The sequence below is a fragment of the Serinus canaria genome, chromosome 2, assembly GCF_022539315.1.
Source record: "Serinus canaria isolate serCan28SL12 chromosome 2, serCan2020, whole genome shotgun sequence".
NCBI lineage: Eukaryota > Metazoa > Chordata > Aves > Passeriformes > Fringillidae > Serinus > Serinus canaria.
Window position 1 is genome coordinate 129,815,428 of NC_066315.1, and position 25,242 is coordinate 129,840,669.

Consider the following 25,242-nt stretch of genomic DNA (forward strand, 5'->3'; position numbering starts at 1 on the left):
CCTCTTACGAAAGGAATAATCTTTATTTTGTTTGCAAATACTCTAATATTGCAAACAAGCACACTACCTAACTCATGGGTTAAAAAAAAATTTTCTGAATCAACTACCAATGAGTCAATACTTCATTCATGAATCTAGGGCAGACTTCTATCAACACAATCTGATCTGTTTTCTCTGAGGAATTAACTGCTACTTTTGATCTTTATTTTTATCAGCAATTGAGGCATATAAATTAGCAACACATACTGCTACATACAGTCCAAACCTCAGCATTATGACTTCTAACAGACCACACTGCACATAGTAAATGAATAATTTAAGGTCATAATAAAGAGAGTGGGCATATCAGAAATGTGTAACAGAGCATATGGAAAAGATGCACATTTTCATGGGACATCATTTTAACCATAAGGCTCCTAATGAAGAAGAGAATTAAACCCCACATGTCAAAATATCTTCAAGGACCAAAGACCCAAAGATCTGTATGAGACTTCAGATGTGCTCAGCAATGTTGGTCTTACAGAATCACAGAATATGCCAAGTTGAAAGGGACCCACAAGGATCATCAATGTCCAGCTCCTGGCCCTGCACAGTACAGCCCCAAGAACCACATCAGGTGCCTGGGAAATTTATTTAAATGGTTCTTAAACTCTTTCAGGCTCAGTACTGTGATCACTTCCTTGGGGAGCTGTTCCAGTGCCCAACCACCTTTTCGGTGAAGAACATTTTGAAATGTCCAACCTAAACCTCTCAGTGACACAACTTCAGGCCATTCCCTTGGGTCCTGCCACTGGGCACCTCAAAGAAGAGATCAGTGCCTGCTCCTCCTCTTTCCTTCATGAGGAAGCTGTAGATGGCAATGAGATCTCCCCTCAGTGTCCTCCAGGCTGAACAGACCAAGTCACTTCAGATGTTCTTCATACGGCTTACCCTCCAGACCCTTCACCACCATCTTTGCTGCCCTCCTTGTGACACTTTGTTTGCCCTCACTTGCTTTATCCCAAAGACTCTTCTCCTTAGGAAGGAAAGAGCTGCCTCGCAAGGCATCAGATATCATCCATTTTACTGCACTCCTCCCATTTAACATATAGAAAAAAGATAGGGGAAAGGAATTCCTCAGTCACCAAGACTTCTGCAGAAAAAGACCTTTTCATTTTCAGAGGAAGAAAAGATTAAAAGCCTGCACTATTCTATTTAATTTTTAGCCCACTGATATATGTAACTCGCATATGATGCACTTTTCTGTGAAGATACTCTCTTAGAGGAGTTAAGTGTCAAAGATTTTAAATATAATGGGAAGAGACGTCAGTGCCAACTCCACTGCTTAACTGATCCCAACACAGCACAGATGAGAGGAGCAATAAACCCACGTGTGACAGGAATAATGTATTTAGCATGTGTGACAGGAATGATGCATTTGGGGCTCCAGAGACCAGCAAATGCCTAAGGCAGACACTGCAGAATCTCATGCGTGTGTTTTGTGAGAACTGCCAGTGATGAAGTCCCTACCCACTCTTGGCCAGTCTGGACAGCCACTTATTCTCTCTCAGTCACCACTGTAGACAACAGGCTTAAGCTGCACAGAATAGACTCCATCTGATGTAATTACATAATTATTCTGCTCTGAAAAACATTTTTTCATAAATTAGCAGAGAAGAATGTGGTGGGTGAGTTTTTATTTAAATTTCAATCAAGAAACTGAGCCAGCAAACAGAATTAACTACTCTTTAAAGATCACAGACAGCTGGGATGAATATTAAAATATAAAGAAAATTAATTTTTAAAGCCAGAGACCAAGAATCTTTCAGAATTATCTCAGACACATCTCCCAGGAGAGCCAGATAGCCACAGTACTCATCTATTTGAGCAGCTGATACCCAGGACATAAAAAAGAAGGAAGCGGCAGAAAACAGAAGAGTTAGGAAAGTCTCACCTATCTAACATCAGATGAGAAAACCACTTAATCAGCCACAGCTGAATCTGGGAAATTATGTGTGTGTGTGTCTGTGCACATATGTTTCCTTGGCAAATTTAAAAATATATTTCTTTGACTTCTGTCTGTGCTATAGGTATTACCTCACAAACTCTAAAAGCCTGCAATAATCCAAACACTGAATGCAACAGCAAATATATCAAATAAGATGTGTAGAAATATCTCAAACAAGATATTTCATTACTCCTATGTAATTTATTGCCCTGCATGAATAAATATTTTGGTTCAAATTCTTAAAGAAATTCTTAAAGCAATAGAGCTCAGCATTCACTTACTTCCACTTGCAAACAGTTTGCAATTTAAACTGCCATAAATAATCCACCAAGTAGCTTGCAGCAGTAACTACTGGGGCTACTGGCAATAATGGGAAGGGAGAGGGAAGCATTAAGTAATACAAGCTACAGGAATTCAGAAAGGCTTTAAATTTTATTTCAGTAGCTTTTAAAAAGCTGTTAACTGTAACAAATTGTTACAATTACAATTGTAATCAGGATAGCATTTGTGTGATAATAATAGATAATTCCATTTCTGCCACTCCACATAATGGACTGAATCATGTCCTTTCAGAGATCAAACACACACAACCACACAAGAGACATTAATTAGTGTCAGGATGGGCCACTTCCAAGACAGAGGTATTAATGGAGTTTCTGGTAGCAGCATTTGCCTTCGCTGGGACCTTTTATTTCACATTTAGGAAATCACATTTGGAATTTGGGAAAAAAATAGTCCAAACTCTAACTTACAATGCCACACACAGACACAGCCTTTTAGAGTCAGTACACTTACCCAGTTTTCCAGAAGAAAGATTAGGCGTACAATGATAAAACTTTTCTCCTTAAAGACATATTTGTTAACCTAATCATTAAAGAGAGCTACAATCCAGAAGAGAAGCAAATCAAACAAGGAAGTCAAACCATGCCAGAGCCAGATGACATTAAACAATTTCTCCTCAAAGCTAATGTATTCTCAAGACACAGTCACAGGCAAAGAAGCCTCACTGAAATTCTCTACTTTGCTAGAGCAAGGGAAATCAACTTTGCCTATGAAGAGAGCAGACAACAGTCATCCTTATGGGACAAAAGCTCCCAGTGCTGCAAGCTGAGTGCCAGCAGCTCCTGCCTCCACCTAGTCCTCTCCCTAATCCAGGGAGAAATCTTGGCAGAAGGCAACCTTTCAGAAAGGAGTTCCATTGACCCAAGTTCCCAAGCAGCTGAAGTATCTTTCAGCAGCACCAATCTAAGATGGGACAAATAGAATAAAAGCATAACTAACCTTCTAACTGAACTACAATTTTCAGTTATAATCTTTGGAAAAGCCAACTCAGCCACACATTTGGGAGACCAGTAAGTCTGGAAACTTAGTACACTTTATCTCAAACTTGCAGCAAATGGGACACCAATCATTAAACTCCTCGTTGCTCATTTTTCAACTTATTTGTAATAGGTTAGAGGCTTTACCAGGAAATGCCACATGTGGATGTTAAAAAGGAGCACAGATAAGGAATCGTTAGCAAGCTTTTTTTTAATGTGACTGTCCTCGTTATGCTGGGATACAGTAAAAATCCAAAAGTTGAGGCAGCTCCAGGCATGAAGTGTTCCAGTTGCCATCAGAGCACAGGTCAGAGCTACAAGCGCTCCACAGACAGGCGTGCTGCCCTTGTGTGAAGGTGGTAGGAGCCACAGCTGATCACACCAGGGGTTTAAAATAATCCAGCATGATCATGCAAGGTTTGTTGAGTACAGTGCAAATTAGCAAGTCATCAGAAGAACACTTCCTATTGTAGTGGGCTGACCCTGTCTGGGTGCCAGGCACCCACCAAAGCTGCTCTGTCGCTCACGGAAGTGGACAGGAGAGAGAAAATGTGACAAAGATTCATGAGCTGAGATAAGGTCTGGGAGAGACCACTCACCAAATTCTATCATGGGCCAAACAGAACTGAATTGGGGACACTAATTAAATTTACTTCTTAAAAAATCAGAGCAGGATAACAAGAAGTCAATTGGACTTCTGTTAAAACACCTTCTCTCTGTTAACTGGGCTGTAAAAACACCTTCCCTCCACCCCTCCCTCCTTCCCCCACTAGTGGAGGGAGACAGGGAATGGAGGTTTTGATCAGTTTATCTTATGTTGTTTCTGCTGCTGCTCAGGTAGAGTTATCCTTCTACTGCTTCAGTGTGGGGTCCCTCCCATGGGAGACAGTCAATCATAAACTTTCCCCATGTGAGTCCATCCCATGGGCATCAGTCTGCACAAACTGCTGCAGTGTGGGTCACTCTTCCATGAGGTAAAAGCCTTCCAGGAGACAGGCTTCTCCAGCCTGGGTCACACACAGGATCACAAGTCCTGGCAGGAAACCTGCTCCAGCATGGGCTCCTCTCTGCACAGGTCTGGAGGTCCCCACCAGGAGCGAGCTCCAGCACAGGTCTCCCACAGATTCACAGACCTCTTTCCAACATCCAAGTGCTCTCCACGGGCTGCAGGTGGATCTCTGCATCACCATCTACCTCTGTGAACTACAGGGGCACAGTCACTTCACCAGAGGCTGCAGGGGAACCTCAGCTCCAGTGCCTGGAGCTGAAATCTCCTCCCTCACTTCTTCTCCCCTGACTTTGGTGTCTGCAGAGTTGTTGCTCCCACATAGTCTCACTCTGCTCATCTCTGGCCACAATTGCCACAGGCAGTACTTTTTTTTTTCCTTCTTAAATATGTTATCACAGAGGAGTTACCACCATTCCTGACTGGCTCGGCCTTGGCCAGCAGCAGGTCCAGAGCTGGCTGGCACTGGCTCTGCTGGACATGGGCGAAGCTTCTGGCAGCTTCTCATAGAAGCCACCCAGCTACCAAAACCTGGCCACACAAACACAATACACCTATGCTAAAAACATTTTTACTCTGGTCATTACTGGTTTCAGGTAATTGGTTTTTTTACCAATCCTCAGTGTCCTCAGTGAGACACAAGGAACTTTTCCCTCACCTAGTGATGCACTCACCTCCCAGAACCAAATTTCTGCAAGAGAAGTTACTTTTTTTGTCTTTTGGTCTAACTTCTTGCATCCTATATGGACCAGGTTCATTTGGATCACTATTTCCAGCAAACCAAAGAATAATTACTTGCAATCAATACTACTGCCTGCAGGAGGACCCACACTGTATCTTATATAATTTTTTAACAATCCTCATCAAATCATACTGATGAAAACTCTGGCCAAAAGGGGCACCTGGAAAATAGGTGTGCATTCCTGTCTACAGACCTGAGTTCTGAGCAAGGAAGGAGATAAAGTACAATCAAAAATGGACTCTCAGAAGTCGTGAAGTCAAAGAGTAGAATGTAAATCCTGACTGCTGAATTCCACATGTGGCCAGCACAGGAGCCAGAAGGATGGACCAAGTATCTGAGATACGTGGTGATGCTTGCAGTCCATGGATTTAGGTGAGGGGGTCTGGAACTCAACAGTCACACTTGGCTAACTCATATTTATAGCCATCCAAACTTTTCAGGGGGCAGAAGCCCCAAGTTGTGATGGATGTAGAACACTATAATCTTAATCCATTCTGGACAGTAAGAGAGGTAAATAAAACCTCCATGCCAATAATGTTTTCAATAAGATAAAAGTAGATTTCATTATTAATTCCATAATGTATGAGTTGCCATTGCAAACTTCCAGTCTATCAAAAGTAAAATATTAAATACTATTATTAAGCTGGTGCAACAAAAACAAGCAAATGCATTTTCAGGGTTTAAATTGTTAAGAAAAGAGATATTCAACCAGGAAGTAACCTCCATCAAGTTTGTTGTGTTTACTTGAAAAAACAAATTCTTCCTAGCAACTGCTTAAATGAATCTTACATACAACATGCCTATTAGGAGTCTTTGATTAAAAAAATATGGATAGTTAATACTATATTCTGAATCATCTATTTTCCCATCTGCTAGCAATTGCTACAGGATGAATTATCAACAGAATGGCTAACAACAGCTATTGCATCAATGGCAATTGCAAAATGGGATCGCCCATAGCACCTTCTAAGATTTAACCAGTGCACATCTTGGATTGTCTTTGTGTTAGTGGTTTAAGGTAACAGAAACTTTTCTGTCCAACTGTTCACTTCCCTCTGTCGAGTAGAGTTTTCTTTTCTCTAGTGGAATGAGCTCCATTTCAAATTCTTTTTTTTTTTACTGGTATAAAAAGTTAAACTTGATTCAGAATCCAAAAGGTACAAGGTGGGCCTTTCTGCCCAATTTATCTCTACTATGAATTCACATCCAAAATCTGTGAATCTCACTACTGAAAATATTGTCACACATTTGTGTGCAAGGAAATACTCCCCAGCTACTGCTGTCTGTTCAGCTGCTTCCATGCAGCAACAGGAGAACTGTTTTATGTTTGCTTACACAGCAAATCCTGCTGACCCTGCCTAAGTAGTGCCAGGTGAGGAGGAGCTGTCTCAGGCACCCACTGGCCACACAGCAGAGCTCTGACTTGCTGCCATCCCCACCCCTGCTGTCACTACAGTGAGCAAATCAGTGTCAAGAAAAACTGGGATGGGGAATGGAATGAGAGCATTTATTTCAGGGTGTCTGAAGAGCAAGAATGCTTGTTGCAATGCCTGAAGTTATACAAATATAAAAAGGACCTTATTTACTGTAACAATTTATAGGAGAGAATGACAGACAACTGTTGAAACCAAAGTTCATTCCAAAAGAGTTACCTTAAACATCTTGGGGGGTAAAATAAGCATATAAGAGAAAATTAAAGATAGAGAAGTTAATGTATTTTTAAAATGTTTTTCTAGGAATAAAATTGTATTTAACTTCTCCACTATTAACTCTTATTTTCACTAATAGAATTCTCCCTGCTCTAACATTAAAGTTGAACATAATTTTAGCAACACAAAGCTAAATCTTAGTCAGTACCATCAATATTTTTCAGCTCTAGGAGACTTTTATCAGCTTCATACAAAGTGACATTTCAACAGAAATCACTAGGAACAAAACAAACTTTTCTGTAGCATTAGTTCATACTGTCATTTGCATGTTTTTTTGAATAGCGCCCAGGGCTCTCCTTTGAGCACATTAAATACTGCCAGTACTAAAATTCAAAAATCATGAGCTGAGTCATTTATTTTCATTAAACTATCCCTTAAATCAGATTCCTAAAATAAGATGTTTTTAAGAGAAGGGAAGTGTCTTTTTATTTTCCCATTCATTTCTACGTCATCAGGATGCAAATAAAATCTAAATATTTCTGCAATTAAAAAAGCTAAAAAGCTCAGAGGAAAAAAAATCTAGTAGTCAAAAAACTTCAAAGAACAATCCTGATTATTGGACTGAAATCTAAGGAAAAGCATAGCTAATCATGAACAACAAGGTAAAAGTAGCAATAATGTCTGTTGCAATATTACCCAGTTCCTGACAAAACAGTAAGGCAGTGTTCATTGATGCTTTATTATATCCTAAGCATTTCAAATATAGTTTATGTCAGTTTTACCTACTATAGCATGTGGTGTTCTTGGAGCTATTAGGCATATAGTTTTCACTAAAACAAATAAAGCACCATGAAAGAGTCTGAACATGGGCAAACAAACTGAAGCAATGTATCTCAAAAACTCTGTAGGCAGTAAACTTCCATTTTAAGTACCTTCAAGATCAAATCCTTAGCATCTCATAGAAAATGTGAAAAATAAATGTAAGTGTACAGAAGGAAAAAAGCCCTACCAAGCTCTCTTTCCCATGCCATTTACACAGGGTGTGTTGTTACACTACATGCTAGGGTCTACTGAAGCATGACATTTTATTTTGCTATCACCTTCTCTTTAGAATTTCATCATCCATCACAGACATTTTAAAAATTACTTTTAGAGTATCACAGGCAAAAATTCACAGTTTGGAATCCCTTAGAGAAAATCTTGGTGGCTTTTTATATACTGTGATTTTCTATACTAGGAAACTCAAGTTTAATTGTACAGTTTGTCCTGAAGACTACTACAAATGTTTACAGAAGCTCCCAACAGAGTAAATAAGCTAAAGATGAGGAAAAACACTCCATCTGGATATTCACCATGCTGTTTAAACTTCATTGCAAATATATCTACACAGTGTTGATGGCAAAGTAGTTACTACACCTGTTCTAAAAATATCAGGATTTCCCCCCCAGTCCCTTCTGCTTTTGGAGAAAAAAAAAAAAAAGGAAGGGAAGAAAAAAACCACAAAATAACACTCAAAACATCCTTTCAAATATTACCAAGCAAAGATATAAAGATTTAAAAGGAAGAGGGGCTCTTTATTCAAAGCTCTTAGCGTAGCAAGTAACTAGCATCAAAAAGTTAAAAGTACTTTATCTTTATTAATCTATAGCTCTCCAGGGCAAGCGCTTCTAAATAATCTTTCATCCTGAGCTCAGCTATCAGCAGGTATCTTACAGTGTCCTTGAAATATCACATTTCAGCTACTGCAGCTGCCATTCAGCATCATAAGCCCAAATGTTGCCCTCATATCCAAAAGTTTTTGCAAGTTAAACCACTGCCTCCCTGACTTCTGATTCTTCCATGAAAAGAGCATGAAAAAATATTCAGAAAAGAACAGTATTTTATTTCTGTAAAATTCTATTCATCTACACATAAATGCACGCCGTATTAAGAACAAATATATAAGCTATTAGGGATGAGAAACTTTAAAAAACCACATTTGTTTAAGACACCAAAACACTGTAAAGATAAATTAAAAAATGAAAGATGCACCTAGTTTTGCTAAAGTATTTTGTAAATACAAAAATATAGTGAAAAGTAAAGACATAAGGAACTTGAAGGAGAAGCCCTGAGGTTAAAAAAAGCTGTATTAAAAATCTAAAAATTCATTGAATACATAATGATGTACTTTAAAGCTATTTTTCCTCAATAGTCCATTCAAGATTATTTTTTAAATAGAAATAAAAATGGAAACTGATTTAACAGTGAGTTTTGACCCACAATGCATGCACAACAATAACCCTCAGAATGAGAAAAGCATTTAACCTGAAGAGCAAATGCAAGAGGCTAAAAGAATTTTAAACATCAAACCTTAGCATCCTACTGAGGGATAATATAAGTGAATCCCAATCTTCTGAGAAGCATAAAAGGTTGATACTCAAAACTAAACCAACAAAACTAAATATTCTTAACAGGAAAAGTCTGTTGGAAGAGACACTCAACCCCCAAACCCAAAATGCACACGCGAATTGCTATCTTATTTGCTGGGAAACCTTGACTCAGCTATACTCTTTATAAGGAAGAAAATTCAGTTTAGTTTAGAACAGCTAATTCAGAAAGGACCTAGGAATAACAAATTATCTTTAATAAATGTAAAAATTACAGACATACTGTTTGCTGGGATTTATTTCATGCAGAAAGCTTTCTGGAAGTCATCCTATAGTCCAAAAACTCAGGGCAATTTATGAGCAACAAATGCCAGATTTATTAATCACTGGAAGAAGGAAGAAAATACAGCAAAGGCAGCAAAAAACTCCCAAGAAAACTGAGACACCAGTTGAAAGAGGCCTGCAAAACCTCCGAAACTGTGGAATCTGAACTTGCAGCAATTCAATAAAGACTGGGCTAAGCAGAAAGATTTAACTGAGCTGTTAATCTCAGTTAGCAGGGAGGAGAACCCTGCCTCAGGAAGGCCTGCAGGTTACCACCTTGGGAGAGGGATTGGAGGAGGATGACAGCCAAGCACACAGAGCTTGCTTAAATAGCAAGCTTGCAATACACAGCCCATGGATGCTGCACATAGGGACTGACTGCAGTGAACTGCAAAGGTAGAATCAATCCCTCAGCCTGTAGCATCCTTGCCAGATAGCACCAAGCTTTCTTTTATGTACAACTTAAAAGACCAAAGAGAAGCATTGTTGGCTTTTAAAGAATGTGTCTCAGTCCACAGTTCCTCAAAAATTCTTTATTCCTTCCTCAAACATTTTCTGGAAATCCTTTTTCCCCTGCCAGAACTATGTGACTACTGTTTAATTTGATGTAGTTCACAGTATTTAGCTTGATGTGGTTCACAAGTTTTCCTAAAAGATTTGGGTGCCCAATAGCAGCATCCTGGCCTACAGCATTCCCAAAGGGGAATGGTACTGTTCTACTCCTGCATGGCATTCAGCAGCTTCCTGAATCACAGGGGATGGAGATCTCATCTGCTGATGGAAGTTTTAGTGTTATGAAAAGTGATTAACATTGTTCAGGCTTAAGGACTGAGCAGATTTTAAAAAATCTCTTTACACCAAAACAATAGTTTATTAACTGTTTCCAATGCTGCCTTCCATTGAAGTCCTATCTATAAATCATACCAATCAAGTACTACAGAGTTTCAGCTGGTTCATTAAGGTGGATTTGGTTTTTCTTTTGTCAAAATGCACCAGCCCCATACTTGGAAAACACATAATAAATAAACACTATCAATGAACCTGATGAAATCCACTGTATGATGGGCTAAATCTAGCAGACATTGACTGGTTTGCTTTTATTTCAAACTAAATTAAATCTAAAATAAATGAACAAATTCAGAAATGGATAATCTATGAATAACACCACTTAGGCAGCAGCTTTCAAATAATATACAATATCTCTTATTTTACAAACATGTAGTAGACCACTCCATTGCAAATAATATACTAAAAAAATCCTGAAAATACAGAACAAGATAATCACTGATAATCTGTCATGTCAATACAAATTAATCAAGAGTTCCATGTACCAACATACAACTAAAAGCAATACTAAATTAAAAAGAACAGACCACTCATTTTAATGAACAAGAAATCCAGGGAATCTAGACACTGAACAGTACACTTAACCATAATCTAAATCCTGTCTCTAAAACACAATCCACCTTTATGAGAAGTGTGATGCTCACTCTCTATGAATTTAGAAACTACAGTTATTCATTAAGATTCAACAATTCAGTGGCATATTCACTTACTGAGTCCAGAACTGCCAAAATCATGTGCCAAAGAAATATTTTACTATCAAACATTTTGTCTGTGACTCAAACATTAGTGCAATCAAGCCAACAATTAGCACAGCTCTTTCTTACCTTCACAGAACTCCCTCGTAGGAAGATCTACAGAGTATTTATCTATTGGCCTTCTCACAGCAACACTAGTTTATTTAGTTAGGTTTTTCATAATCTGCAGATATAGTTTTGACTCACTACTCAAGGCTAACAGGTACTGTACAAGCTTTTGTGCCAACACTGTTCATGAATCCCCACTCAAATTTTGAGTGCTCACTACTCTCCTTCTGCACCTCTGGAGCGAATGATGATGATGACATAGCCCAAACTCAGGAATGGTACAAGCTCTACAAACCCTCATCATGTGAAACACATCTCAGTAGAATCTTTCTGGCCTCTCTGCTGATGTTCCAATCCATCTATGGAATGATTATCTAGGGTTCAACTAAGGGCTCCATTTTCTAGACTTAAAAATCCATAAAGAAAAAGAAAATAATCATAAAATCTTATCCATTGCATAGTATATCAACAAGGAGAACACTGGTAACGTTCAAATGCAGAACACTGGTAAACTTCTAGTGTCTGTAGCTTCTAGTCTAGATCCCTCTCAATAAAAACTGTTGGGAATTCAATCCAGGTTTTAGAATTTTGTGTTTACAGTTTGGAAACTGAAGCAGAACCAAAGGCATCACCTATATTAATTCCAAACTTAACTATAAGGGCAGGAAATAATGTGAACTCCCATGCAGCACAGTCCTAGACCACATAAAAAGCATAAGAAAAATGTGAGTTAGAAAAATGCATTCCTCCAATGCAAGGTGTTAGTACTCAAACAAAATCCATGTTCAATGCAGTCAGCTGCTATACAGTTCACAGGATCAGCTTTAAATACAATTATAATTAAAAACCAAAAAATTGTATTTGTTTCCAGTGCCTTGTAAAAGCACTTTAGTAGCTTTAACCATCTTTATAGCAGTGCCTTTCCAAAATAAAGATGAAAATACAAATTTTGAGGTTATTAGATGCCCTCACAATTTATTTAGAGTACATCACTGGACTTTCTGCTTACAGAACATCTATTCCTCAGTCTGAATGGTATCCTGCATTCAAAGATACAACACTGAAGACAGAAAAAGTACAAATTTATAGGACTGGTCATGTATTAAGAGTCATTGTTCAGTCTATAAGAATAAAAAGAGGGTGAATAACTCCCTTATCACCAACAGATCTGATGGATATGCAGGAGCTTAAACAGATGCAGGAAATGTAAGTGTCAAAAGACTGCCTATCTGTCCTGGACTTTAAATATTAATTTACCAATGCACATGGGTTATTTCTTGTTCCAGTTATTGCACATGTCTGGACATGAACACTAGGATTTACTGTGGAAAAAAAACTTACTCTCAGAAAGATGTAAATATACAGCATACAGAATGGAATTGATACAAAAGAGAAATTCATCTTATGTGACAGGAGGATGCAGAAATGGGAAAGGGAGGAATCAGAAGTATCTTTTTAACTTCTACATCTCATCACAAACAGAAAACAAAATTACCTCAAATATTTTAAAACCTGACATTAACATATAGGAGCAAATGTTAAGAACCTTAAAAATTCATTATTTAAAGAATCCCCAGTACTAGTATCATCTCCCCTTGTCACCCAAAGAAAGAGATGTGTTTTCATTTGAAACTCAAATGATTTTCTGACATTCTATCAGTGACAGAGAAGTTGCTTTTGGCATTAAGCCACCATCTTCTGAAAAGCTGCCATGGTTTTGAATACAAACTGCCTTGTTGAACTACACCACATATTGAGTAGCGGACCCACTAACCAATTATTTTTTCCTTGAAGAAACACAATGCCAGCTCAGGTCTGATGGAGGAAACACTATACTTTTTCTGCTTAATGTCTAAAAGATTTGCATTCTTCCAGTCTGAAATCAGAGTGCAATCCAAGCCTAGATGTCCCAACATCCTATCACCACAGAAATTCTGATTGTAATTTAGGAATGCTACAGATTTGAAGAAAGTAATGTCTTGTTGGGTTTTTTGACATCACTGAAAAGGTAAGGTTTTCATTATTATAGTTCTAACTTCATCTTACACACACACACCTATGTGCATGAAGTTGAAAGTACAAATACTGTATAAACTATGAGAATTCACAGTGCTGTAAAATCAAATACATTAGAGAAGATTTTAAATTTTTTTTGTTGCTATGAATGTCAAATTCACCAAAGACTCCATTAAAAGACACAAAATGCAAATAAGGACTTCGCAATATTATCAAATCCAAAACATAGGAAGAGGTATTTTAAAATAGCAACATTACCAAGTTGCATACAAAAAATTTGTGGAACTGGTCCATCAATTAATTTTGTAAAAGAAGTAACTGTGCTTCCATTTTCATTACTGATTCCGACTTTATACTCCATTTGCAGAAATTTTAGATTCTTGCCCATTTCAATCTCAAACCATATTCTTCTTTCCTCCATCAGCATCTCTTATTGATTTAAATACAGTCTAAGAGAAAGATCTTATTCTGTTGACTTTAAACATTAATGTCTCCAAATATCTTCCATTCTGGGAGTGTATTTATGTCATTTGATGGTCTGTATTGCACAAGGAATCCTAGTCATTATGAACTAAATGCCTACTAATCTGGTTGGTGATGATGTTGTTAGAATGCCAGTCACGATTACCAGATCCTGGCCATTAGAACAATAATAGCAAAAGAGTATTTTCAGCAATTTAACAGTTTCTCCTACTTCAACAAATGTATTCTATTTATACTTCCCTAAGTAGAATCACAGTGCATAATAAGTTGCCTAGAAGCAGCCACATTGCAAAACTACAAGGTAAATTAATTAATCACATTAATTTGCTTTATTATGCTGAAAATATTTCACCTCTTTCTCACCAATATAATATCATACAACATTTTGAAAGCAATATAATTTGAAAATTAACAGATTTGTTATTTAATGTTGCCATAACAACCACAGCAAATTGTGTAAGAAAATACCAAGCAATAAAGGATGAAATGCCATAGAAACAGATAAGAATAGAACAAGTTGTGTCAGTTCTAGCCTTAAGGAAAATTTTAGGCACAGAAAAGCTCATGGACAGAATTATGAAAAGGTGGAGAAGCAGAAAAGGGCAGTTAATGTTGGAAAACTAAAAAAGTAGTTATATGGCATAATGCCAGTGTCCTCCAACAGAGATTACATGCAGATTAGTTGAAACCTCTAAGAAAACTAAAGCACATTAGATAAAAAATCAGCAAAGATTATGACAGAAACTTGTTTTACTTTTTGAAGTTTTTTTAATCTTCTGCTTATAGCAATACTGCTGCAGTTTTGCACAATACAAATAGTCAAAAGCCCTCAAAACCTGAATACAGTAATAGCTAAATTGCTGCCAGTTTTACATGGTTTTCTAAAATTCCCTCCAGCAGAAGGAACTAACAATTGACTTAGGAAGTTATGAAGGAATTCAAATGTAGGACCTATTTTCCTGTAGGTCAACCCACTACTGCACTGCATAATGAATGTAAACATGAGATGATATCATTTCATCTCTGCTCCTCACCTTTCCAACGACCTTTCAGAGAAAACATCCTGGAGACTGAATTTTGTTTAACATGGAAGTCATACAGGCTGGATAATATGACATTCCTACCTGTGAGCAAAACATCTTTAAAGCATTTATTTCTCCTAAAATAAAAACGTTACACAGATATCTCTATATCACAGCTGAATTAAACACACAGAGCAGTCAAATGCAAAGTTTTGTGTACAGTAAAAGAAATAATATATTTACAGCTCTTTGTTTGAAGAATTAACAAAGCCAAAATGAATCCTCTCTCTGGTGAAAATCCATTTTGGATGTTATTCACTGCCTTGTACTGAGAGTATAATCAAGGAAAGCCACTTTCTTATTACACCTCTCTTGTTTCAAAGAAGGACAAAAAAGCAGATGGCATCAAAATGGAGCTCAAAGATGGTATATTTAAATTTGATACAGCAAACATATGGAAACCATTATATAAGGAAGAGAATTGTTGCACAAAATGTTCAGGTGAGATGCAACTTAATGAAAGACAATCTTGGGAGCAGCATAAAAAAGGAAAGAGACTAAAGAAGCTTCATGCAACACAAAATCTGATCTAATCACAGGAGATAGCCAAAAGAGCCAGTCCTGCTGTGTGATATCCTCAGGCTACCTTACACAACAATCTACCAATTCTGCAACTGTAGGGTGAGCTGGGAGAGGGAGGAGGACAAGGGAGAGTTGGACATTTTTTGAGCATGACAGATTGACTCAGCTTGACTGATACATGGAAATAATAGTACTGAGCCAGTGTGTCCTTCTGTCATGCCTCAGTCTTTTCCTAGCTGGGTATGGGTATGCCACCCATCTGTCGCTGGCTCCAAGCTACTCAGGCCACTATCAACCTTTCAGCATGGCAAAGACAGCAGCTGACTATGGGCTTCAGGCTACAACCCATCCTCCAGCACCTGGATCCCTCTTCTCAAGAGGCAAACTAGTAGTAGTAATATTGAAACGTAGAGCAAATTAACTTCCTTTGAAACCTCTACCTATGCTGGAGGCCAGATTTGGTCAATATGACTCAAAAGTTATCAGGATAAACAGCACAACAACATAACTCTGATTTCCTCAAGAAACAAATAAAAAATATTATACAGCTAGATTGTACAAAAATAATCTTTGTACAGGGTGATTAAAAATTTGAAACACCAGTATGATTAAATGTTAGCAGAACGTACCATTTTGGATAAGTATGGGCTGGGGAGAGATCACAAAAATCTATGAAAGATGACTGTGCTTTTATGACAAAGTGAATAAAATTGATTTTATATAGTGCAGCTTCTAAATCATATAAAGTATTTCCCCCAAAGCTTTGGAACAGGATTAGTAGTTTCCTCAAATTCAGTCTGTGTGCAAATCTGTAAACAAGTCATTTAAATGCAAGAGTGGGGGATTCTGCAAAGCTGGGGTCAACCAACAGAGCAGCTTTTCTCTCTCTGGTATTCATAGCACCTTAGAAGAAACACAGAGATGGTGTATCCTCAGCACATTTTAGGATTCACACTATATCTGACAGCAAAATAACAATACCAATACCTATATCAAAAAATGGCACCATATCTAAAACCCAGCAAGTGAAAATGTAGTACCAGCAAGTAAAGCTTTTGTACCAGTTATTTCTTGTAGACTTAGAAAATGAATTGGTAAACTTTTTTCTTACTTCACAATTATTCTTTAAATGCCAAATGTCTACAATCATCAGTCATTATCAGCAGACCACAAAATAAACACTTTTGAAAATGTTTTTATAACATCATCTTACAATGTAACCTATTGCAATATTTTCTTGTGTTCTTATATTTCTTCCCTGTTCCAACAGAACAAGAGATGAGTATCATATTAATTTATTCTCTATATAAATTTGATCTTTTCACATTTATAAGAAGAATATGAACTAGGCCCAATTGTGGATGTAGATGGGGACCTACTCAAGTGCTGCAGTTATACAGCAATGAATTTTAAAGCACAATCTAATTTATCAATTGTTTTTCTAAAAAGCCCTCACACCCTCGAAGAGGAAGAAACAGCATCTTTGGAAAAAAGGTTTCAGGTAACACCTATTTGAATCCTCATGTTGCTTCAGTGTTACTACTGACATTCTGACTTGTTCAACTAACTGCTCAGGCAGCCCTGGTTTAATTTGGAAGCATTCAAAATCTTCTCTCTCAGAAAAGCCTCCAGCAGCCTGGCATCACATCTTCTCACCACTGTGCAAAAGCCTTGCTTTATCAAAACCACAATAAATTTAAAAGCAGTAAACAAATAGCAGAGTCCACAACTGTTGTGATAGCACTGATGAAAATGTGACAATACTAATGCTTCAAAAAATGTTTTAATTAACATGTTTCAGTGAAGCAATTGCTATTTTTACTTTTTACAACCGATTTTGATTATCATTTAAAACAACACAACTAATTAAAATAAAAGCTTAAGTAACATTCACAGTTTTATGAGGAGATATTTCACCAGGAAGTGAATGCTTATTAGTAAATTTTCTGTCCAGTGAACTGAAAGGCATCGGCAGACCTACGGAATATAAAACACAAGGGAAAAGAAATCTGCAGGTATTGCAAAATAAGTTACCACAGAGCCTACTGAAACTCTCCAAACATTGAGATTCTGCAGCACCACTAGGAAAATTTATCTTGCCCCTGAAGTGATGAGGACTACACCATGCATCCAGTTTTACTTCATGTTATCCAACATGTAACACTGAGGTCAAAAGGTGTTACTAAAATGACCAGCTGCTGCAATTGATTATTCCCCACCTGAACTGGAAACCAAAGGCAGCAGGGAAAGGGAGGCTCTCACCCACTGTCACCCAGCACAGTACATGGTCCAGGACCACACAATGAGTTATCACAGTGCTTATCTTGTAAGGCAGATGTCTTTTCCAAAAGAAAAGTTTGAAGTGCAGCCCAACTGTATTTAGATTCCCTGTATTGCATCCTCATGACATTTGTGCTAATTTAAAGGATTCAACTAATTTCAGGTGGCTGCTTTGAAAATTTAGAAATTAGAACAAGTCTTACATGGCTATGGTTAGTGACAAAGCTCTGACTGAACATGGCTCAGTTTAACCTTTAAATATGTATACTCTAAAAGTAAGACATGACTTCTTAACATAAGCCTCCAACAGACTAAAAGTAGAAGCCCTCCTATACTTTAAATGTGAAGTTGCCAGGTATAACTACTCTAGAAGGAAGAAATAGAACGGAAATTTTGGTAGAGAACAGTCAGGAAATAATCAATGATTCTTATAGATAAGAACTTGTAAAGCACCAGGGTCAGCATGAGCCTAACATCTACCAAAACCAGTCTTAAGACATTTAATAAACTCTTGGCATGTCTCCTGTAGATTTCCCTAAACTGATACAAGTTTTGCTGTCATTACAGCAAAATTCTATCTCTTGCCTGTTTTACAGGTAGACATGGTTGCTATTAAGAAAGGTAGTAAAAATAATAATTTTTAGTCTGTACTTTTGTCCTCAAAAATCAACATATGCTTTTTAAATCTATAAATGTAGCAAACACTCAATGGCAACCACTACAGCAAGAGAAAAACTCAAAGAATACATCAAGTGTACAAGACATTACTCAAACATAAAAAAAGATATTCCATGTTCATGAATGCTTTGAACTTGACAATTCTTAAATTTCCTGAAAGATTAGTTGTGATCATGGACTGCCTGGCAACAGGTACCAGGTGCTTAGGTGAGTATAAGGTGAAACAAAGCATGACACTGATCGCATGCATAATCAGACAAAAAAATACGACTGCTCCTAAAAAACCCATATGGATAAGACAGGCAGCTTTCACTTAAATACCTGACACCTACTCAATTGTCAACCACCTGTCTATAAAGTTCTTTGATGGTTTAAAATACCTTTTTACTTTCTTTCCTTCTTTCTTAGGAACAAAATATTCTCCAAGCTATTTCCCATTGTATCAAGCACAAACATGCTTTCATTTAACTTCAAAAATAGAATGGGTCTTATTTTAATCTTTCACCTTTGCTCATTTGAAGAAACTTGTACTGCTGATAATAGGAGACAAACCAGATCTTACTTAAATTATGATTTATGCTATATGTTTGTATCTTCTCAGGAACACTGCATTCCAGACTGATAGCTACTTGGGGTTTTCTTGGGGGTGGTGGTGGTGGTGTTTGTTTTTCTTTTATTTTGTTTATTTGCTTGCTTTGGGGTGTATTTTAATGTTTTCAAAGCAGTCAACCCTGCAAAAGCAGTTGGCAGGATCACCAGACTCCTGACGCAGTAGGTTTACTCATCAGGCACTCACGTTGATTTTTAGCTGAAAAACTCCAGTCTTCATTCCACAAATCAGTTGGGAATAGAGGATTCCCATGGCTCTGACACCAACAGCCACATTTGCAAAAGGGACTGCATATTCCCGGCTCCAGACCCTGCCAGAGCCCCGCCGGATGCCAGCACAGCAGGGTCTGGAGGGGATGGACACCTGCAGGGTGGCTGTGAGTGTCACCTCGCCCCGCCCCCGGCTGCAGGAGCCTGGGCAGCTGCTGCAGGTACCACCCAGCACAGCAGCCACAGCAGCTCCCGCCTGTGCTGCGGGGCACACAGAGCCACACGGCATTCCACCACCTTTGCTTGCTTTTTGGGAGAGACTTCACCATTTACAGCCTAGATCATTTGCTTAATTTTCTGAACTAACTGAAGGATTATCATGTAATAAGAATGCAGTGCAATTGTTTGGCAGCAGGTTCCAAGAAATGAATACTTTTGTGGATCCAAGGCTGTCAGGACAAACTGCAAAAATAATGAACTTATTTAAAGTAGAAAATAAGATTAAGGAACAATAAGACAAACAATAGGAATCAGGATTGATTATGTAGCTGTAAGCATGGAAAATGCAAATCCTTGAAAAAAAATAAGGGTATCTTTAGAAAAATAAGCATCCATCTAGACATGAAAGTAATGCCAAACATTATAATATTCCCATAGCTACAACTAAACCAGCCCAGCAACACCATGGTACTCCTTCTTCCTCATCTGAGAATTTAACAAGCTTAAATTCTAGAAGAGATAATGGAATATAAACCATAGATTAAGAATTATCCCCTCATGCTAAGTAATTTGTCACAGTTTCCAGGCTTGCTGAAATTCTGGTCCTATCTCTAAAGAAAAACAAATGGTAAAAGGAATTGTCCATCTATTCTGTGTAAGCATTTTAAATTTCCTCCCTCAGGAAACACGGTATAAGCATGAAGTTCAGCAACTTGCTTCTGGTGAGTACTTCTTGCATTCACATGGCTGGCTTCTCTTCTAAGACATTTCTCAGTTCCTAGTCACTTTTAAACAGAGTAAAGATACTGATACTCTCACTGAAAAGCATTTTCAATGCTTTTCTGAAGCATTTTCAGTGTCTTTTCTTCAGACACTGTAGTTTGAAGAAAACATGGAACAAACAATCTAGTTCTTTTAATTTTAACTGAATAGTAATATTCAAAATAGCAAAGTATAGATATTCTTGTTTCACCTGAATTCAGTGAGGTAAACTTATGATATTCCAAATTACGGTATTAATAGCATGAACCCAATTTTCTTTTAAAAAAAAAGAACCACTAAAACAAAACACAACCAAACAATACAAAACAACAACAGGAAAAAACCCAACCCACTCTCCAAGTAACTAAACCAAAACAACAACAAAAAAACCCCAATCCCCAAAAGAAAACAACCCAAAAAACTGAACTCCCCATAAACACCCACAAAATCCCCAAGAGCCAAACACCTATCACTTCTGTAAGAGCTAGCCTAAATAGCTTTGGACTATTTTAGTTTTTATATGACAAATCTAAGGGATTTCATTTGCATATAGGGAACTGAAGCAACGCTCTTTATTTCTTTTCAACTCTTCCCAAAAATATACATGGTATGAAAAAAAAAAAAAAGAGAGAGAACACTAACCTTGGGAGATGGAAGACCACAGAAGTCTTCCTGGTTAAACCAAATTCCATTGGCTCTGCCCTGGGCTGGTCAGATCCACAGCTCAAATCCACTCCAGCCCCATACTGGAGAGCCCCCATACAGGGGCCTCAGGGGAGGTCAGAGGTCCAGAAGCAATGAATATCATTATGAATTTTGCTTTCATTAAGGTTTGATTACTGTGTACAGTGGAGGAAATTTGCCACTGTTGTACTACACTAAGTATTTACAGTGCAAGAAATCCAACTCACTAATAAAAAAGTAGTAAGTCCCTTTCAGGCATTATTTGTGATGCTTTGAACAAGTTGCTCAGTGGGGTGCCTGTCAGTGGAGGTTCACCTTAGTAACAGACTGCCCCACAGGCTCTCCTACTATCCTTTTTTTTCTTTTTTAAATCTATGCCATAAAATTATACATCATATATATTTTATTTCCATTCAAATTCAACACTAGGCATGGGAATACATTTCTATGCTACAGGTACTTTAGTAAAAATCTGTGAGCAGTTTAATTTAAAAGCCATGGACAGCAACCTAAAGGAATTTTTGACCATGCAAAATGTTTTATAAACAGTTCCATGTGCACTGTTCTTCTGGAGTCTCACTAGAGACGAATAATGACCTTGTATTTCGTTCTCATTTACTCTGAATTAGCCAAACCTTCTGGTTTTAATTACATACTTAATACACCTGGCATGGTCTAATTACAGAAAACAAAACATCATTTAAACAAAGGGTGACCTTGAACTTAGTCTATCAAAATAATGGTTAACTTTAAGTTTTCAGTTTTTAACGAACTGCCAAGACATGCAATAGTGATTTTCCAAATGTGATCATATACCTTCAGAGCAACAGACTTATTGCATTAGGAAACATCTGTATACACTCTTTATGGCTTGCCTCATTATTAATGCAAATCCCTCTTAGATTTCAATAGTGCTATAAACAGTTCTATAGGTAAACACCAAGTCTGCACTACTGATAAGTTTAATGTGTTAGACTACACCAGATCTAGATTTGCCAAGCAACAGCTTGTAGAAGCTGAAGCTGAACTATTTTTAGTGGTTATGTATTGCATCTATGAACAAAGGGAATCCAATGCGATAGCCATGACAACATGCCACAAAAGAGGCAACAAAGGGTTCTAATACCAGAAACTTAGTTAAATACATTGGGGGTTATACTGCTGTCATGTGGTTACTTATCTGCTTGAAACTGAATATTTGCTTAAATTTCTTTTTCAGTTGTGTTGAAGAGTTTCAGTGACATATTGGTTTTAAAATAATGTTTCAATATAATAATGAATTCACACATCTGATAATTTTTTTAATTCTACTTGTGATCAAGTAATGCTAAGAAGCACATTTATTAAAGCACCTGGGACTTAAAGTCAACAGAATGTAATGCCTACTCAAAATTCAATAAGGCCTAAAATTTCTGTAATATAACCAGATCATGTATCATTTTATATAGATTATTGTTACAGCCCTAACGCTTCCCACCTAAGCATGTCAGTGCAGCAAATGTGAAGTGCATTTGAGGTAAATTATGTGAATAAAAATATTAAGGAAGGACAAGAATTAGAATCTGAGCATGCTCAACAAAGATCTCCCAATAGCTCTTTGGCTATTTCCCAAAGAGCTGGCATTCAAAGATGTACTCACAGAATACTGGTCCGTGTTCCATACTGCTGACCACAGCACACTTCCAAAACAGAATATTCCGGCACGTATAGGCAGAGAAGTTGGTTATTAGAGATTTTGACAATGTTTCAGCATGGGAACAGATTACTGTCACTGTTGACACTGACAATGTTTTGAACACAGATGACAAAGTTAGTGTTTTGCATGTATGTTAGGTCTGAATAGGTAGTATTTTTTGAAAACAATAATTCTTCACCAATTAATAGTGTCAACTAATTAATATAAAAGTATCCTATATAGATAAGCAAATATATTCAGGGTTGCCATGAATGTTGACAAACACCCATCACTTAATTTACTTAGCTGGCAAACTAATAATAACAATGTCTAAAGGAGAAAAGCATCCTAAACTTTTAATACCTCACTGACAGAATTCAATAAATATATTAAGATAAATTAAATAGTAAGAAAAGATTGTACAACATAAACCATACATGTAATAGACTGTGATTAAATAACCATATATATATATATCACTAATTATTTAACTGAAATGCAATAGCATCCAAACCAAGACTCCACTGCCTGACACACATACATTGCAAACTGCCCAGGAAGGGATATGATCTAAATGAGAATTGTCACAAAGTAATACATCTTAGAAAATTAAGATATGAGACACATGGGACTGAGCAGAATTTATACTTCACATGAGACCTGATGGCAGGACTCCTGTGTCTTATTCCAGCTCTGCTATGAACTCATTGTGAAATCACTCACTTTCTGTTTCTCTGTCATCATTCTCCTGACAACAGCATTTATTAATTTTTTTTTCATTACTAGACTAAAATTAAGGAAGTCCTTAAATAAATACTCAGATCTGAATCCTTTTCACTGTGCTCTCTCAACCAAAAGGTCTCTGTCAGTGCAATTATGTTGTTTCAGCTCTACCAGAAAATTCTGTTTTCACAACATAGGCTATAAGCCAAACACACAAACATGGCACCCACTAACATACTACAGAAATAATGTGTCATAAATTCAAACAGTATTTCATTCTCTTCAGATCTAGCATGGCTATCCTGCTTTGAAATGGAAATAATCCTGTCCATCAAACAATGTTAGTGACATAAACAACCTGGAGCAAACAGGCATGTTACATTAGCACAGAGGAATAAAATCAACACCAGCAGTTAAAAGGGTAATCTGGAAAAAAAGCCTTGAGACTATGCAGAGCAAAATGCTCTATAGCTGAGTTCTCACAACAGTGAGATTAATGGGCACAAATTGTTAAAATACAGTTTAACTACAAATTGAAAACCATGATAGTTTTTCCTGAAGATTATTTCCCTAAATAGCAAAATAAAAATCAGCACTTCACAAGCATAATATGAGCAAATTAAAATAATCTTTTTCTTCAATTAAATCTGATCCAAAAACTTGACATTATTTAGTCTCTGAATTGTTCAAAGCACAGTTAATTATATTACAGTTCAAATGACAGCACAATATAGTTGTCCAAAATATTGCAAGAAAGGCAAATCTATAGTGAAAATAAGAACACAATCCTAAAAATGAGCACAAATTCATCCCTGTTACCTTTTCCTCCTTTGTACTGGAACCAAGAGATGAACTTAAAAGTTTCAAACTCTGTTTCCTTAAGCTGGCATTCATACTTATGGAAGTGAATTGAATTACCCTATCTCAAGATATGTATAGTAGTAGATACTATCTTCTCTAAGGCCCTTAATACCAGGAATAAGATCTCACTACATAGTCCAAGGCAAAAATCACCCACTATAAAAAAGCATTCCTAAAAACCACCAAATTACATGAATGACACACTGAGACTGAAGATAATGGGTCCATCTCTGCTTTCTACAATTCATAAGTATTTTAATAATCCTGGCAGCATCCCTAAGGATAAATTCCTTGCTGTCTGCCAGTGACTAACCTCTTCCTTCTGTGAGACCAATAATTTATTTACATGGTATCTAAAAACAGCTTACACATGAAACAACAGAGGACTTTTGTTAGGTTGGTTTTTCATTTGGCACTATTTTGTCTTTTGTCAAAAAAAAAAAAATACTCAGCTCAAAAACCTTTTTTCTGAGTCTGCCTAGAGTCTGTTCAACTGTAGGAAGAAAAAGTAGCTCCTTCAAGAAGATGACACAGAGCCCAACTAATCTCCCCTGGCTGCTGTCAAGGCATTTATAAGAGTTTTTGCAAGGTTTTTATAAGGGTTTCCTGTGCTGTGGTTTCAGAGCCAGGGATGACTTGTCACAGTTTAAAATTAGTGTTCTGCTGAGAGATGTCCTGTCCCAGGGAACCAGCTATTCCCACCTGAGAACGCTCCTGATGCGTGTAGAGAATCGACACACGGGGAACCGATCGTATTCTTTACTGCTACTGATCACTTGGTTGTGTTCCAGGGATCTTCAAAGTAGACACAAATACCAAATCTTTTTAATAATTCCTGGGGTGGGTATTTAAACACTCATATATATATTGTTCTAGTTGTGCAATACTCTTCTCCCTAAGGCAGACATGCAAGGGAAGATTTAGTAACCTATATAACTTGAGTAATTTATTCTTCCTTGGAGGAGTAGGAATTGTTGAAAATTGTTCAAGGAGCTTTAGCTATGCATAAGATCATAAAATTTTAAACTGAAGATAAAAAAATATTGTTTATCTGACAGATCTATAAAACTGTGACACATCCCCCCCAAGGAAAGTAATGGAAGTACCTTTGATTCAGACATGTTAAGCTAATCTGGAAAAAGTACTTGGTAGCACATTTACTTTAGTGGAGATACAGAAAAGATCATTGAGTAAGGAATTTTAATCTCTTATTTTTCAGATTGATAAGAGTTTTGACAAGAACTACCTTACTAAATAAAAACAATAGAGTAAAAGATAAGAAACTACTGGAATCAATATTTAGTCGCTGATTTACTTTAGGACAACCTCCCACATGTATTCAAATTCAAATTACCATGTGAACACATCCCAAGTACAAGGAGCTCAAAAACCACTG

At 37.2% G+C, this 25,242-nt stretch overlaps 1 protein-coding gene across 3 annotated transcripts in view; it reads right to left on the minus strand.

The window, feature by feature from the left end:
• Positions 1–25,242, minus strand: part of STK3 (serine/threonine kinase 3) — a 130,174-nt gene that overhangs the window by 6,644 nt on the left and 98,288 nt on the right. The gene's annotated exons all lie outside the window — the stretch shown is intronic.